We start from the raw sequence: 12,939 nt of genomic DNA on the forward strand, positions 1-12,939 counted from the left end.
TACAATTTATTAAGAAAATAACATTTATAATAAAAAATAAAATTTATAAACACTGCCACAAATAGATTAATTTTTAAATAATCTCATCAAGATAATTCATGATTAGGTTATACAATACTTGGACAAGTGACTGAAATATGTATGTGATGTACATGACTGAAGTTCCCATCTGAGTCACTGCCAGCAAAAGTACCATAATGATGTTCTACATTATCTGTCTTTTCTCCACTTTATAGAAAAATCTTTCTCACATGTAACAAGAAAATGGAAGTCTTAAAAACGGAGTAAAGGGGAGTCGGGTGGTAGCACAGCGGGTTAAGTGCAGTTGGTGCTAAGCACAAGGACCAGAGGAAGGATCCCGGTTCGAACCCCCGGCTCCCCACCTGCAGAGGAGTTGCTTCACAAGCGGTGAAGCAGGTCTGCAGGTGTCTGTCTTTCTCTCCCCCTCTCTGATTTCCCCTCCCCTCTCCCTCTTCCCCTCCCCTCTCCATTTCTTTCTGTCCTATCCAACAACAATAACATCAATAATAACTACAACAATAAAAACAACAAGGGCAACAAAAGGAATAAATCAATAAATAAAAAAATAAATAAAAAATGGAGTAAAGATACTTAGTATTTATAAAATAGTACACTTGGAAACAATACATATATCTTAGGGGTTGGGTGATAGCACAGTGGGTTAAGTGCAGGTGGTGCAAAGCACAAGGATCAGCATAAGGATCCCGGTTCAAGCCCCCAGTTCCCCACCGGCAAGGGAATCACAGCTGGTAAAGCAGATCTGCAGGTGTCTATCTTTCTCTCCCTCTCTCTGTCTTCATCTTCTCTCTCCATTTCTCTGCCCTGTGTAACAACCATGACAACAATACTAACTACAACAATAAAAACAACAAAGGCAACAAAAGGTAAAATTAACAATTTTTTTTTAATCTCTAATGTGTGGTCTGGGAGGTAGCACAGTGGATAAATCACTGGGTTCTCAAGCATGAGGTTCTGAATTCAGTCCCAGGCAGCACATGTACTAGAGTTATGTCTAGTTCTTTCTCTCCTCTCTTTCTCATAAATAAGTATTTTTTTAAAAATCTCTAATGTATGAATATCTATATTTTTTGATAGTTATATGTGGTCCTTCAGAAAAGATCAATATTTTCAGTGAAAAATTTCAACACAAAGCCAAACCTTGCTACTAACAAATTGTGGTTCAATTAATACATACAAAATAGCTGTAAGATATCATTAGTTTTGGCATAATATATTTATATGAAAGTATTTACTTTTTTACCAGTTTTTCTCTCATTTATTTATTGTATAGAGACAGCCAGAAATGTAAATGAAGGGAGAGCAAAAGAGAGAGATATCTGAAGTCCTTCTTCACCACTTTCAAAGCTTTCCCCCTGCTGGTGGGGACCAGAGGCTCTAACCAGTACCTTGCTCATTTTAGCCTGTGCACTTAAATATTTATTCCCTTTTGCTGGCCTTGTTGTTTTATTGTTGTTGTTATTCCTGTCATTGATTTTGGACAAGACAGAAAAATGGAGAGGGGGAAGAGAAAGATAGACACCTGAAGACCAGCTTTACCACCTGTGAAGCGACTTCCCTGCAGGTGTGGAGCCAGGGGCTCAAACTGCTATCCTTCAACCTGTCCTTATACTTCATGCTGTGTGTGCTTAACCTGCTGTGCTACCTCCTGATTCTGAATTCCAGCCCCTTTTTTCCACTTTTTTAACTTTACTTTTAATTCGAGATTTAAAAAAAAATGTTGACTTCCGGAGGCGGAGCTACGAACAGCAGATTGCTTTCTCTCCTCTCCTCTCCTGGATCAACTAGGAATACCAAAGGAGACCACTCAGGACCGAAATAAGACAGGACTAGAATGACCACAGGAACCCAGTAAATCACCCGTGAGTACAAACATGCGTGGCTGGTGACAGAGAGGAGAGAGGGGTCTAAGGAGAGATTAAGTGACTGCTAACAGTTCGACAGTTTATCAGTGCAGACACCACCTCCAGTCTGCTCCACAACAAGGGGACAGCTGAAGGGAGGAGAGGACTCCCCAGAGACTCACCAAGTGCAACTCTGAGTCTCCATTGCTACTACCCTCAGAATCTGGAGCAGCAACAGGGAGGGACACCAGGGGACAGAGATCTAACCGGGAAACTCAGGAGAAGACCTATACCTCAGTGGCATAGCTGAGTGGCTGTGAAAGTCTCTTTGCATAACCACTGGATTATCTCTGCCACACCCTGCTTTATCTCTTGGTCAGGAGTCAGTGATTAAGCTAAGAAGCCTATTGATAGTTTAAAAGCCCTCAGGCTCCCATAGCCTACAGGGAAGAAAAAAAAAGAGGCTTTTACACCAACTGAGCTCCAACTCAGGGATTGAAAAAACTGTTAACTTCCACCACTGTGAACCCTTTAATTAACTTACTTAGACACAAGTAAATCCAGGCAATAGTGATCAATAATTTGAAAAATACTGATAAAGGGAACTCATAACATAATATATAAAATGGTTAAAACAACAAGAAAAAATATTGGAGACTTGAACCAGGACAAGAGTCCAGCTAAAAGTCCTCCAGAGGGTGAAGCACAAAACAACGAGTTCAACATCCAAACATTAGCTAAGGAAATAATAACAGGAGTGAGTAAAGAATTTGAAAAAATTGTAATCAGAAATGCAGGAACAAGAAATGAGAATATGGAAGAAAATTCTAATAATCTCATGGTTATTAGAGAGCTGAAAGCTGAAGTCGCTGAGCTAAAAATGCAACTAGCTGAACAAGCTAAAACAGTATCAGAGCAGGGCAACAAAATAGATGAACTCCAGAAAGCAGTAGAGGGCAGAGAAAATAGAATCTATGAAGCTGAAGACAGAATTAGCAAGATTGAAGATGAATTAGAGACAACTAAAAAAGAAGTAAGAGATCTCAAAAAGAGATTAATAGATGCTGAAAACAACAACAGAGTCCTATGGGATGACTTCAAAAGAAACAATATACGCATTATTGGCTTACCAGAGGAAGAAAGAGAAGGAGAGGAAGAAAGCATTCTCCAGGCCATAATAGCTGAAAATTTCTCTAGTCTAGACAACACCAAAGACATAAAGATGCAAGAAGCCCAGAGGGTCCCAAACAGAATTAACCCAGACCTAAAGACACCAAGACATGTCATACTTAGAATGGAAAGGAATAAGGATAAAGAAAGGATCCTCAAGGCTGCAAGAGAAAAACAGAGTCACCTACAAAGGAAAACCCATAAGATTAGCAGCAGACTTCTCCATACGAACACTACAGGCCAGAAGAGAATGGCAAGATATCTATCGAGTGCTCAATGAGAAAGGATTTCAGCCAAGAATACTATATCCTGCTAGACTGTCATTCAGACTAGATGGAGGCATCAAAACCTTCTCAGACAAGCAACAGTTGAAGGAAGCAACCATCACCAAGCCTGCCCTGAAAGAAGTTCTGAAAAGTCTCCTATAAACAACCAGACCTCCACAAATAGGATATATATCAAAACACTCTAAAACTCTACAAGAATGGAGTTAAAATATCTTCAATCTTTGATATCAATAAATGTCAATGGCCTGAATTCACCTATTAAAAGACACAGAGTAGGAAGATGGATCAGAAAACACAACCCAAAAATATGTTGTCTACAGGAAACTCACCTGACTCAACAAGACAAACACAGACTTAAAGTGAAAGGATGGAAAACTATCATACAAGCCAATGGCCCACAAAAAAGGGCAGGAACAGCTATTCTCATATATGACATGATAGACTTTAAAATAGATAAGATTAAAAAAGATAGGAATGGACACTACTTAATGCTCAGAGGATCAGTCAATCAAGAGGACTTAACAATTATTAATATCTATGCACCCAATGAGAAGCCATCTAAATACATCAAACTTCTACTGAAAGAGCTACAGCAATATATTAACAGTAACACAATCATAGTAGGGGACTTCAACACCCCACTATCTCAACTTGACAGATCATCCAGGCAGAAAATCAGTAAAGACATAAGGGAGCTAAATGAAGAGATAGATAAACTAGAACTATTGGACATTTTCAAAGTCATTCATCCCAAGAAACTGGAATACACATTTTACTCAAATCCACATGGGTCATTCACAAGGATAGACCATATGTTAAGCCACAAAGACAGCATCAGCCAATTCAAGAGCACTGAAATTATCCCAAGCATTTTCTCAGACCACAGTGGAGTTAAACTAGCACTTAACAATCAACAAAAGATTAGTAACAGTCTCAAAATATGGAAGCTCAATAGTACACTTCTTACCAACTTCTGGGTCAAAGAGGAAATCAAGGAAGAAATCAAAATGTTTCGAGACTTCAATGAAAATGAAGACACAAGCTATCAAAATATTTGGGACACAGCTAAGGCAGTACTGAGAGGGAAGTTCATAGCTATACAAGCACACATTAGGAAACAAGAAAAGGCACAAATAAACAGCCTGATTTCACATCTTAAAGACCTAGAAGAAGAACAACAAAGGAACTCTAAAGCAACCAGAAGGACAGAAATCACCAAAGTTAGGGCAGAAATAAATAACATTGAGAATAGGAAAACCATACAAAAGATCAATGAAAGTAAATGTTGGTTCTTCGAAAGAGTAAACAAAATCAACAAACCTTTAGCCAGACTCACAAAACAAAAAAGGGAGAAGACCCAAATAAATCGGATAGTAAATGAAAGAGGAGATACCACAACAGACCCTGCAGAATTTCAACATATCATGCGAGGTTTCTATGAACAACTATATGCCACCAAGCTAGAGAACCTGGAAGAAATGAATGATTTCCTAGATACCTACCAACTTCCAAAACTAAGTAAAGAGGAAGTGGATAACGTGAACAGGCCCATCACAGCTAATGAAATCGAAACAGTTATCAAAAATCTTCCCAAAAATAAAAGTCCTGGACCAGATGGTTTTACAAATGAATTCTACAAAACTTTCAAAGAAGAACTAATACCTCTACTTTTAAAAGTCTTCCAGAAGATTGAAGACACTGGAATACTCCCTGCCAGCTTCTATGAAGCCAACATCACCCTGATACCAAAAGCAGACAGGAACACAACCAAAAAAGAAAACTACAGACCAATATCTCTGATGAACATAGATGCGAAAATATTGAACAAAATTCTAGCCAACCGGATACAGCAGTATATCAAAAAGATTGTTCATCATGACCAAGTGGGGTTTATCCCAGGCATGCAAGGTTGGTTTAATATATGTAAGTCAATCAATGTGATCCACCACATCAACAAAAGCAAGACCAAAAACCAAATGGTCATATCAATAGATGCAGAGAAAGCCTTTGACAAAATACAACATCCCTTTATGATCAAAACACTACAAAAAATGGGAATAGATGGAAAATTCCTGAAGAGAGTGGAGTCTATATATAGCAAACCTACAGCCAACATCATACTCAATGGTGAAAAACTGGAAGCATTTCCACTCAGATCACGTACTAGACAGGGCTGCCCACTATCACCATTACTATTCAACATAGTGTTGGAAGTTCTTGCCATAGCAATCAGGCAGGAGCAAGGAATTAAAGGGATACAGATTGGAAGAGAAGAAGTCAAACTCTCCTTACTTGCAGATGACATGATAGTATACATGGAAAAACCTAAGGAATCCAGCAAGAAGCTTTTGGAAATCATCAGGCAATACAGTAAGGTGTCAGGCTATACAATTAACATTCAAAAGTCAGTGGCATTCCTCTATGCAAACACTAAGTTAGAAGAAATTGAAATCCAGAAATCAGTTCCTTTTTCTATAGCAACAAAAACAATAAAATAGGAGTAAATCTAACCAAGAAAGTGAAAGACTTGTATACTGAAAATTATGTCACTACTCAAAGAAATTGAAAAAGACACAAAGAAGTGGAAAGATATTCCATGTTCATGGGTTGGAAGAATTAACATCATCAAAATGAATATATTACCCAGAGCCATCTACAAATTTAATGCTATCCCCATCAAGATCCCAAGCACATTTTTTAGGAGAATAGAAAAAATGCTACAAATGTTTATCTGGAATCAGAAAAGACCTAGAATTGCCAAAACAATCTTGAGAAAAAGGAACAGAACTGGAGGCATCACACTCCCAGATCTCAAACTGTATTATAGGGGCGCTGTCATCAAAACTGCTTGGTACTGGAACATGAATAGACATACTGACCAGTGGAATAGAATTGAGAGCCCAGAAATGAGGCCCCACACCTATGGACATCTAATCTTTGACAAAGGGGCCCAGACTATTACATGGGGAAAGCAGAGTCTCTTCAACAAATGGTGTTGGAAACAATGGGTTGAAACATGCAGAAGAATGAAACTGAATCACTGTATTTCACCAGATACAAAAGTAAATTCCAAGTGGATCAAGGACTTGGATGTTAGACCAGAAACTATCAGATACTTAGAGGAAAATATTGGCAGAACTTTTTTCCACATAAATTTTAAAGACATTTTCAATGGAACAAATCCAATCACAAGGAAGACTAAGGCAAGTATAAACCTATGGGACTACATCAAATTAAAAAGCTTCTTCACAGCAAAAGAAACCACTACCCAAACCAAGAGACCCCTCACAGAATGGGAGAAGATCTTTACATGCCATACATCAGATAAGAGTTTAATAACCAACATATATAAAGAGCTTGCCAGACTCAACAACAAGACAACAAATAACCCCATCCAAAAATGGGGGGAGGACTCGGACAGAATATTCACCACAGAAGAGATCCAAAAGGCCGAGAAACACAAGAAAAAATGCTCCAAGTCTCTGATTGTCAGAGAAATGCAAATAAAGACAACAATGAGATATCACTTCACTCCTGTGAGAATGTCATACATCAGAAAAGGTAACAGCAGCAAATGCTGGAGAAGGTGTGGGGTCGAAGGAACCCTCCTGCACTGCTGGTGGGAATGTCAATTGGTCCAACCTCTGTGGAGAACAGTCTGGAGAACTCTCAGAAGGCTAAAAATGGACCAACCCTATGATCCTGCAATTCCCCTCCTGGGGATATATCCTAAGGAACTCAACACATCCATCCAAAATATCTGTGTACACATATGTTCTTGGCAGCACAATTTGTAATAGCCAAAACCTGGAAGCAACCCAGGTGTCCAACAACAGATGAGTGGCTAAGCAAGTTGTGGTATATATACACAATGGAATACTACTCAGCTATAAAAAATGGTGACTTCACCGTTTTCAGCCGATCTTGGATGGACCTTGAAAAAATAATGTTGAGTGAAATAAGTCAGAAACAGAAGGATTAATATGGGATGATCTCACTCTCAGGCCGAAGTTGAAAAACAAGATTAGAAAAGAAAACACAAGTCAAACCTGAAATGGAATTGGAGTTTTGCACCAAAGTAAAAGACTCTGGGGTGGGTGGGTGGGTGGGTGGGGAGAATACATGTCCATGAAAGATGATGAATGACATAGTGGGGGTTGTATTGTTAAATGGGAATCTGGGGAATGTTATGCATGTACAAAATATTGTATTTACTGTTGAATGTAAAACATTAAAAATTGTTACTGGATAGAGACAGAGAAATTGAGAGAGGAAGAGAGATACCTTCAGACCTGCTTCACTGCCTGTGAAGTGATTCCCCTGCAGGTGGTGAGCCGGGGGCTTGAACTGAGATCCTAACCAGTTCTTGCTCTTTGTGCTGTGCATGCTTAACCCGTTGCACTACCGCCTGACTCCCTGGAGATATTTGTATAATTTTGAATATTTGTGATTTTTTTCATTATACATTTTTAGTGAAATCTATTGTTAATGTCTGATTTTGTGGCTAATTGAGTAAAATAATGTCCTGCATCCTGGTAATAGAATCAACTGTATTCATTGAAATGTTATTAATTAATTGTTCACTATTTTACAGTAATACAGCAGTGAAAATTTCTGAGGGGAAGATAGTCAGAATGGTAGAAAATCTCAATAATATGAAGTATACAACAAATTATTCACTTATTCTATTCATCTTCAACAACATGAAAGAATTCACAGTGGAGTGAAACCCTATGAATGTAAACTATGTAGTAAAACATTCACTTGTTCCAGTCATCTTTGGGCACATGAAAGAACTCACAGTGGAGAGAAACCCTATGAATGTAGATTGTTTAGTAGAACATTTCGTTGTTCCAATCATCTTGAGACACATGAAAGAATTCACAGTGGAGATAAACCCTATGAATGTAAACTATGTAGTAAAATATTCAGTCATTCCAGTAGTCTTCAGACACATGAAAGAACTCACAGTGGAGAGAAACCCATGAATGTAAACTATGTAGTAAAACATTCAGGCAATCCAGTACTCTTCGGGCACATGAAAGAACTTACAGTGGAGAGAAACCCTATGAATGTAAACTGTGTAGTAAAATATTCTGTTGTTCCAGTGGTCTTCAGAGACATGAAAGAATCCACAGTGGAGAGAAGCCCTATGAATGTAAATTGTGTAGTAAAACATTCAGTTCTTCTGGTAATCTTTGGACACATGAAAGAATTCACAGTGGAGAGAAATCCTACTAAAGTAAATTATGTAGTAAAACATTCAGTTCTGGTAATCTTTGGACACATGAAAGGATGCACAGTGGAGAGAAACCCTATGAATGCAAACTATGTAGTAAATCATTCTTGCGATCCAGTCATCTTCGGCAACATGAACAAACTCACAGTGGAGAGAAACCCTATGAATGTAAACTATGTAGTAAAATATTCAGTTGTTCCAGTGGTCTTCAGAGACATGAAGAATTCACAGTGGAGAGAAGCCCTGTGAATGTAAATTGTGTATTATTAAAACATTCAGTTGTTTCAGTAATCTTCAGACACATGAAAGAACTCACAGTGGAGAGAAACCCTATGAATGTAAACTATGTAGTAAAACATTCAGGTAATACAGTCATCTTCAGACACATGAAAGAATTTACAGGAGAGAGAAACCCTATGAATGTAAACTATGTAGGACAACATTCAGTTGTTCCAGTCATCTTCAGACACATGAAAGACCTCACAGTGCAGAGAACCCTTATGAATGTAAACAATGAAGTAAAGCATTCATGGATACTACTTCTCTTCAGTTACATGATAGAATTTACAGTGGAAAGAAACCTCATGAATGTAAACAATCCAGTCAAACATTCATTTATGTCAATGTACTTTGGAGACTTGAAAGATCTCACAGTGGATAGAAACCCAGTGTAAGTAAACAGCAAAACACTGATTTGGGCCAGTCATCTTTGTCAACATGAAATAAGAACGGAAAGAAATTTGATAAATGTAAGCAGTGTTGAAAACATTGTTATTCTGGTCCTCTTTGTAGACATGAAAGAATTCACAGTGAAACAAAACCCCAAGAAAGTCATCAATGTATCAGATGTTCCACTAATTTTCAAGCACATGAAAATACTCACAATGGAAATCAAATCTTTCGAGCATAAACTATAGTAGATTAGAGGGATTAGGGCACCAAAGTAAAAACCCTATGGTGAGGGGTAGACATGCAGATTCCTGGGCCAGTGGGGGGTGGGAGTGGATGGGAGGGATAGGTCACAATCTTGTGGTGGTGGGAATGGTGTTTATGTACACTCCTAATAAAGTGTAGTCATATAAATCACTAATTAATATGTGAGGGGGAAAATTAATTGTATGTCTCAAAGTTTTATATATATATATATATATATATATTTATTTTATTTATTTATTCCCTTTGTTGCCCTTGTTGTTTTATTATTGTAGTTATTATTGTTGTTGTCGTTGGCTAGAACACATATTCTCAAGAGATCCACAGGGACAGTAGACATCTGAAAATATTCTCAAAATCACTGTTTATCTGGAAAGGTATATAAAGCCATCAATGTGAGATTGTCATGCTTTAGAAGAGACAGAGACACCAACTGTTGAAGAAGCTACTGAGTGGTCCAGGAAGTGGTTTTATCCAAAACCCACCAACTATCCTACCTCCTGTGCCCTGAATTTATAAATTTTTATATAAAGGAAACACTAGGGAGTTGGGCGATATCACAGCGGGTTAAGCACAGGAGGCACAAAATGCAATGACCCGCATAAGCATCCCAGTTCAAGCCCCTGGCTCCCCGCCTACAGGGGAGTCGCTTCACAGGTGGTGAAGTAGGTCTTCAGGTGCTATCATTCTCTCCCCCATTCTGGATATCTTTCTCTCTGTCCTATACAACAACAATGACGACAACAACAACAAGGGCAACAAAAAGGAATAAATGTTTTAAAAAAGTAAACACTGACAAAAACCATAGTATAAAATAACTCCACACAGTTCCCACCACCAGAACTCCCGGTCTCATTCCCTCCCCTGATAGCTTTCGTATTCTTTATCAGGATGCAGTAGGTGGGAGGTCTGGCTTCTGGAATTGCTTCCCTGCAGAACGTGGGCAGTGACAGGTCGATCTATACTCCCGGGCTCTCTCTCTCTCTCTCTCTCTCTCTTCTTTCTGTTCAAGAACTGCTTTATTAATAAAAAGTTAGAAACAAACCACAATGTGTCAAGTTTAAGAAGGTCATTCATAGCAAAATAGGCATCAATTCAACATCCAGGGCTGACAGAATGATTGAAGGAGACTGGAACATATCAGATTCCCACAGTAGGGTGGACATCTTCACATGGAAAGGGGGATCCAGGTTCAGGAGCTTGTCAAGTTCTTGTCCTCTTCATGAATCATGAGGGGCACACCACTCAAGGGCAAATATGCAATCTGATGTTCTTCAGGCAGGTGAAAAGCTCTCAAAATCTAGAGGATTAAAGGGAAAGAACTTCTCTATTTCTGGATAGGTGTTTGACACAGGAGCAGTGCTCTTTGCTTTAACAGATTTTTTCCGTTAACTCTTGGGCAGTGAAAGTTTTCTGTCTCTGTATAAAGGGCCCATTAATCTGCACAGATTTTCTTGTGGTTCTGTTTACAGTCTGCCCATGATCTCAGTGGTCTTATGTATTCTGCTGCCCCCTTCCCTGAACCCTCTCTTCTAGTCCTCCCATGTGAGAAAAAAAAAAGTCACTGGTGGTGGGATTGGCATTCCTCACACTGTGCAGTAACTGGACAGGCTCTCTTCTGCTGATGCATTTCACAGACTGTCATTCTCTGCTGCATTGCAGGATAGGCAGCTCCCCAAGGATAAGCAGCATCTTCTCATCCAGGCCCCAGGGCTGAGCTCCATCTAGCAGTTCCTGGCATGCCTGGAAGAGCAGGCTGTGCCAGAAGTTGTCCGGACTGGCTTAGCCAAGACCTTCTTGAAGTGGACACAGCTCTGTTAACCTAGGCCCCTGACCGGGGAGGGAGGCTAGGGAACCTTGGATGGCTCCTGCCACCCTCCAAATGTTGGTTAGTCATGATGGCAGGGGCCATGAGTCCATAGGATGAGTTCCCAACCGTTGGCTACATGTGTTCAGGTCCCTGGGTCCATACAATCAGAAGGATAAAGACTCAAAAAGTTAACAAGGGAGGGGATGGGATACAGAGTTCTGGGGGTGAAAATGTGTGGAGTTGTTTTTCCTTTGTTTCTTTGTTATAAATAAAAATGTTAAAAGTTTCAGGGAGAGCATCTCTCCAGAAAATTGGGGCTTGCCTGATCCCAGGACACATGTGTTAACTTTCTCATGGTTTTATGTTTCTGTGAGATTGAGAGAGGAGGGATTCCACCACACTGTTCCACCCCAAGTGGAACTTTCCCTGCCTGTGGTGCTCCCGTGGGGTGCTCAAACCTGAAATCTCATATACAGTACAGCAAATGCTCTCTTGTGTGAGCCAGCTCTGTGTCCAGTGTTCATATTTATTTATATTTAGTAGCACAGTGTTTTGTTTCTTTAAAGACATATTTATTCAGCATCATGATCAGACTTTTATATTTAGCAATCAACAGTATTGGTGAAAATAAAATCTACATTAAAACCCTTTGTTGGAATGCTTTACACTTCCCACAAAACAGAAACTAAAACAACCTGTTACACAATTAGTCACAAATACAGTCCTCCAAAGTTTTTTCCCCACACACAAGAGTGTTGTCTAACACAAGTCTTCTTTGTAGCAGCTGGGCCCTGCCACCACTGTGCTTGGCTGAATTCACAAATCAGTTGTGACCTGTCGCTTCCCTGTCACTTCTCTGGTTCTGCTCTCCTGCTAAAGTTTGTTTCCTGGTGATTAAAACCTTCTGTCGCTGCCATAGCTACTGATGCTCTTGGAGCCACCATATTCACCTTGGTTTTGTGGTTTGGCAAAATACTGGCTACCACCATCATATGGGCTAGAGCTTTGGCCTTCAAAGTTTCCTCCTTTCATAGGTTCATAGGACTGGTTATTATAATTGCCAAAATCATTGTAGCTTCTGCCACCTTCAACATTACTTCATCTTTGCCAAATCCATTGTAGCCATCCCCACTGCCATCACCTCGGCCACCATGTCTACTGCCACCAAAGCCACCTCAACCACTAAAATCTCTTCTGCCAAAGTTGTCATTGCCACCAAAGCTACCTACATGGCCACCAGCAGTTTCCAGAACCACTTCATCCTCTTTGTCTGGACGAGGTTCTAACCATGTCTTGCTGTGATAAGGCTTTCCTTGCTTCACAGTTATGGCCACTCACAATATAGTATTTCTGAATGACAGTCTTGTCTGGCTGGCTTCGTGGGCGGGTAACAGATGACCAGGGACTCATGGCTGGGTTGTATGCAGTATCTCTTTATTCATGTAGGACGCAGCACAATCTAAGCTGAGCTAAACTAAATTAAAACTAAAACTAAAAACAATCTTGTCCTTATATATATACTAGCCAAGTAGGGTGTAAACAGGATGTGATGTAGAGAGGGTGGAGAGAAAAGTGACTGGTGAAAATCAGGGTGTGACAAGGAGAGGTGGCGGAGCA

General features: G+C 39.6%; 1 pseudogene; it reads right to left on the reverse strand.

Moving 5' to 3' along the window:
- LOC132542401 (heterogeneous nuclear ribonucleoprotein A1-like) overlaps positions 1–12,939 on the reverse strand; it is an 88,121-nt pseudogene that overhangs the window by 10,845 nt on the left and 64,337 nt on the right.

This window comes from Erinaceus europaeus, chromosome 13 (assembly GCF_950295315.1).
Source record: "Erinaceus europaeus chromosome 13, mEriEur2.1, whole genome shotgun sequence".
NCBI classification, from domain to species: domain Eukaryota; kingdom Metazoa; phylum Chordata; class Mammalia; order Eulipotyphla; family Erinaceidae; genus Erinaceus; species Erinaceus europaeus.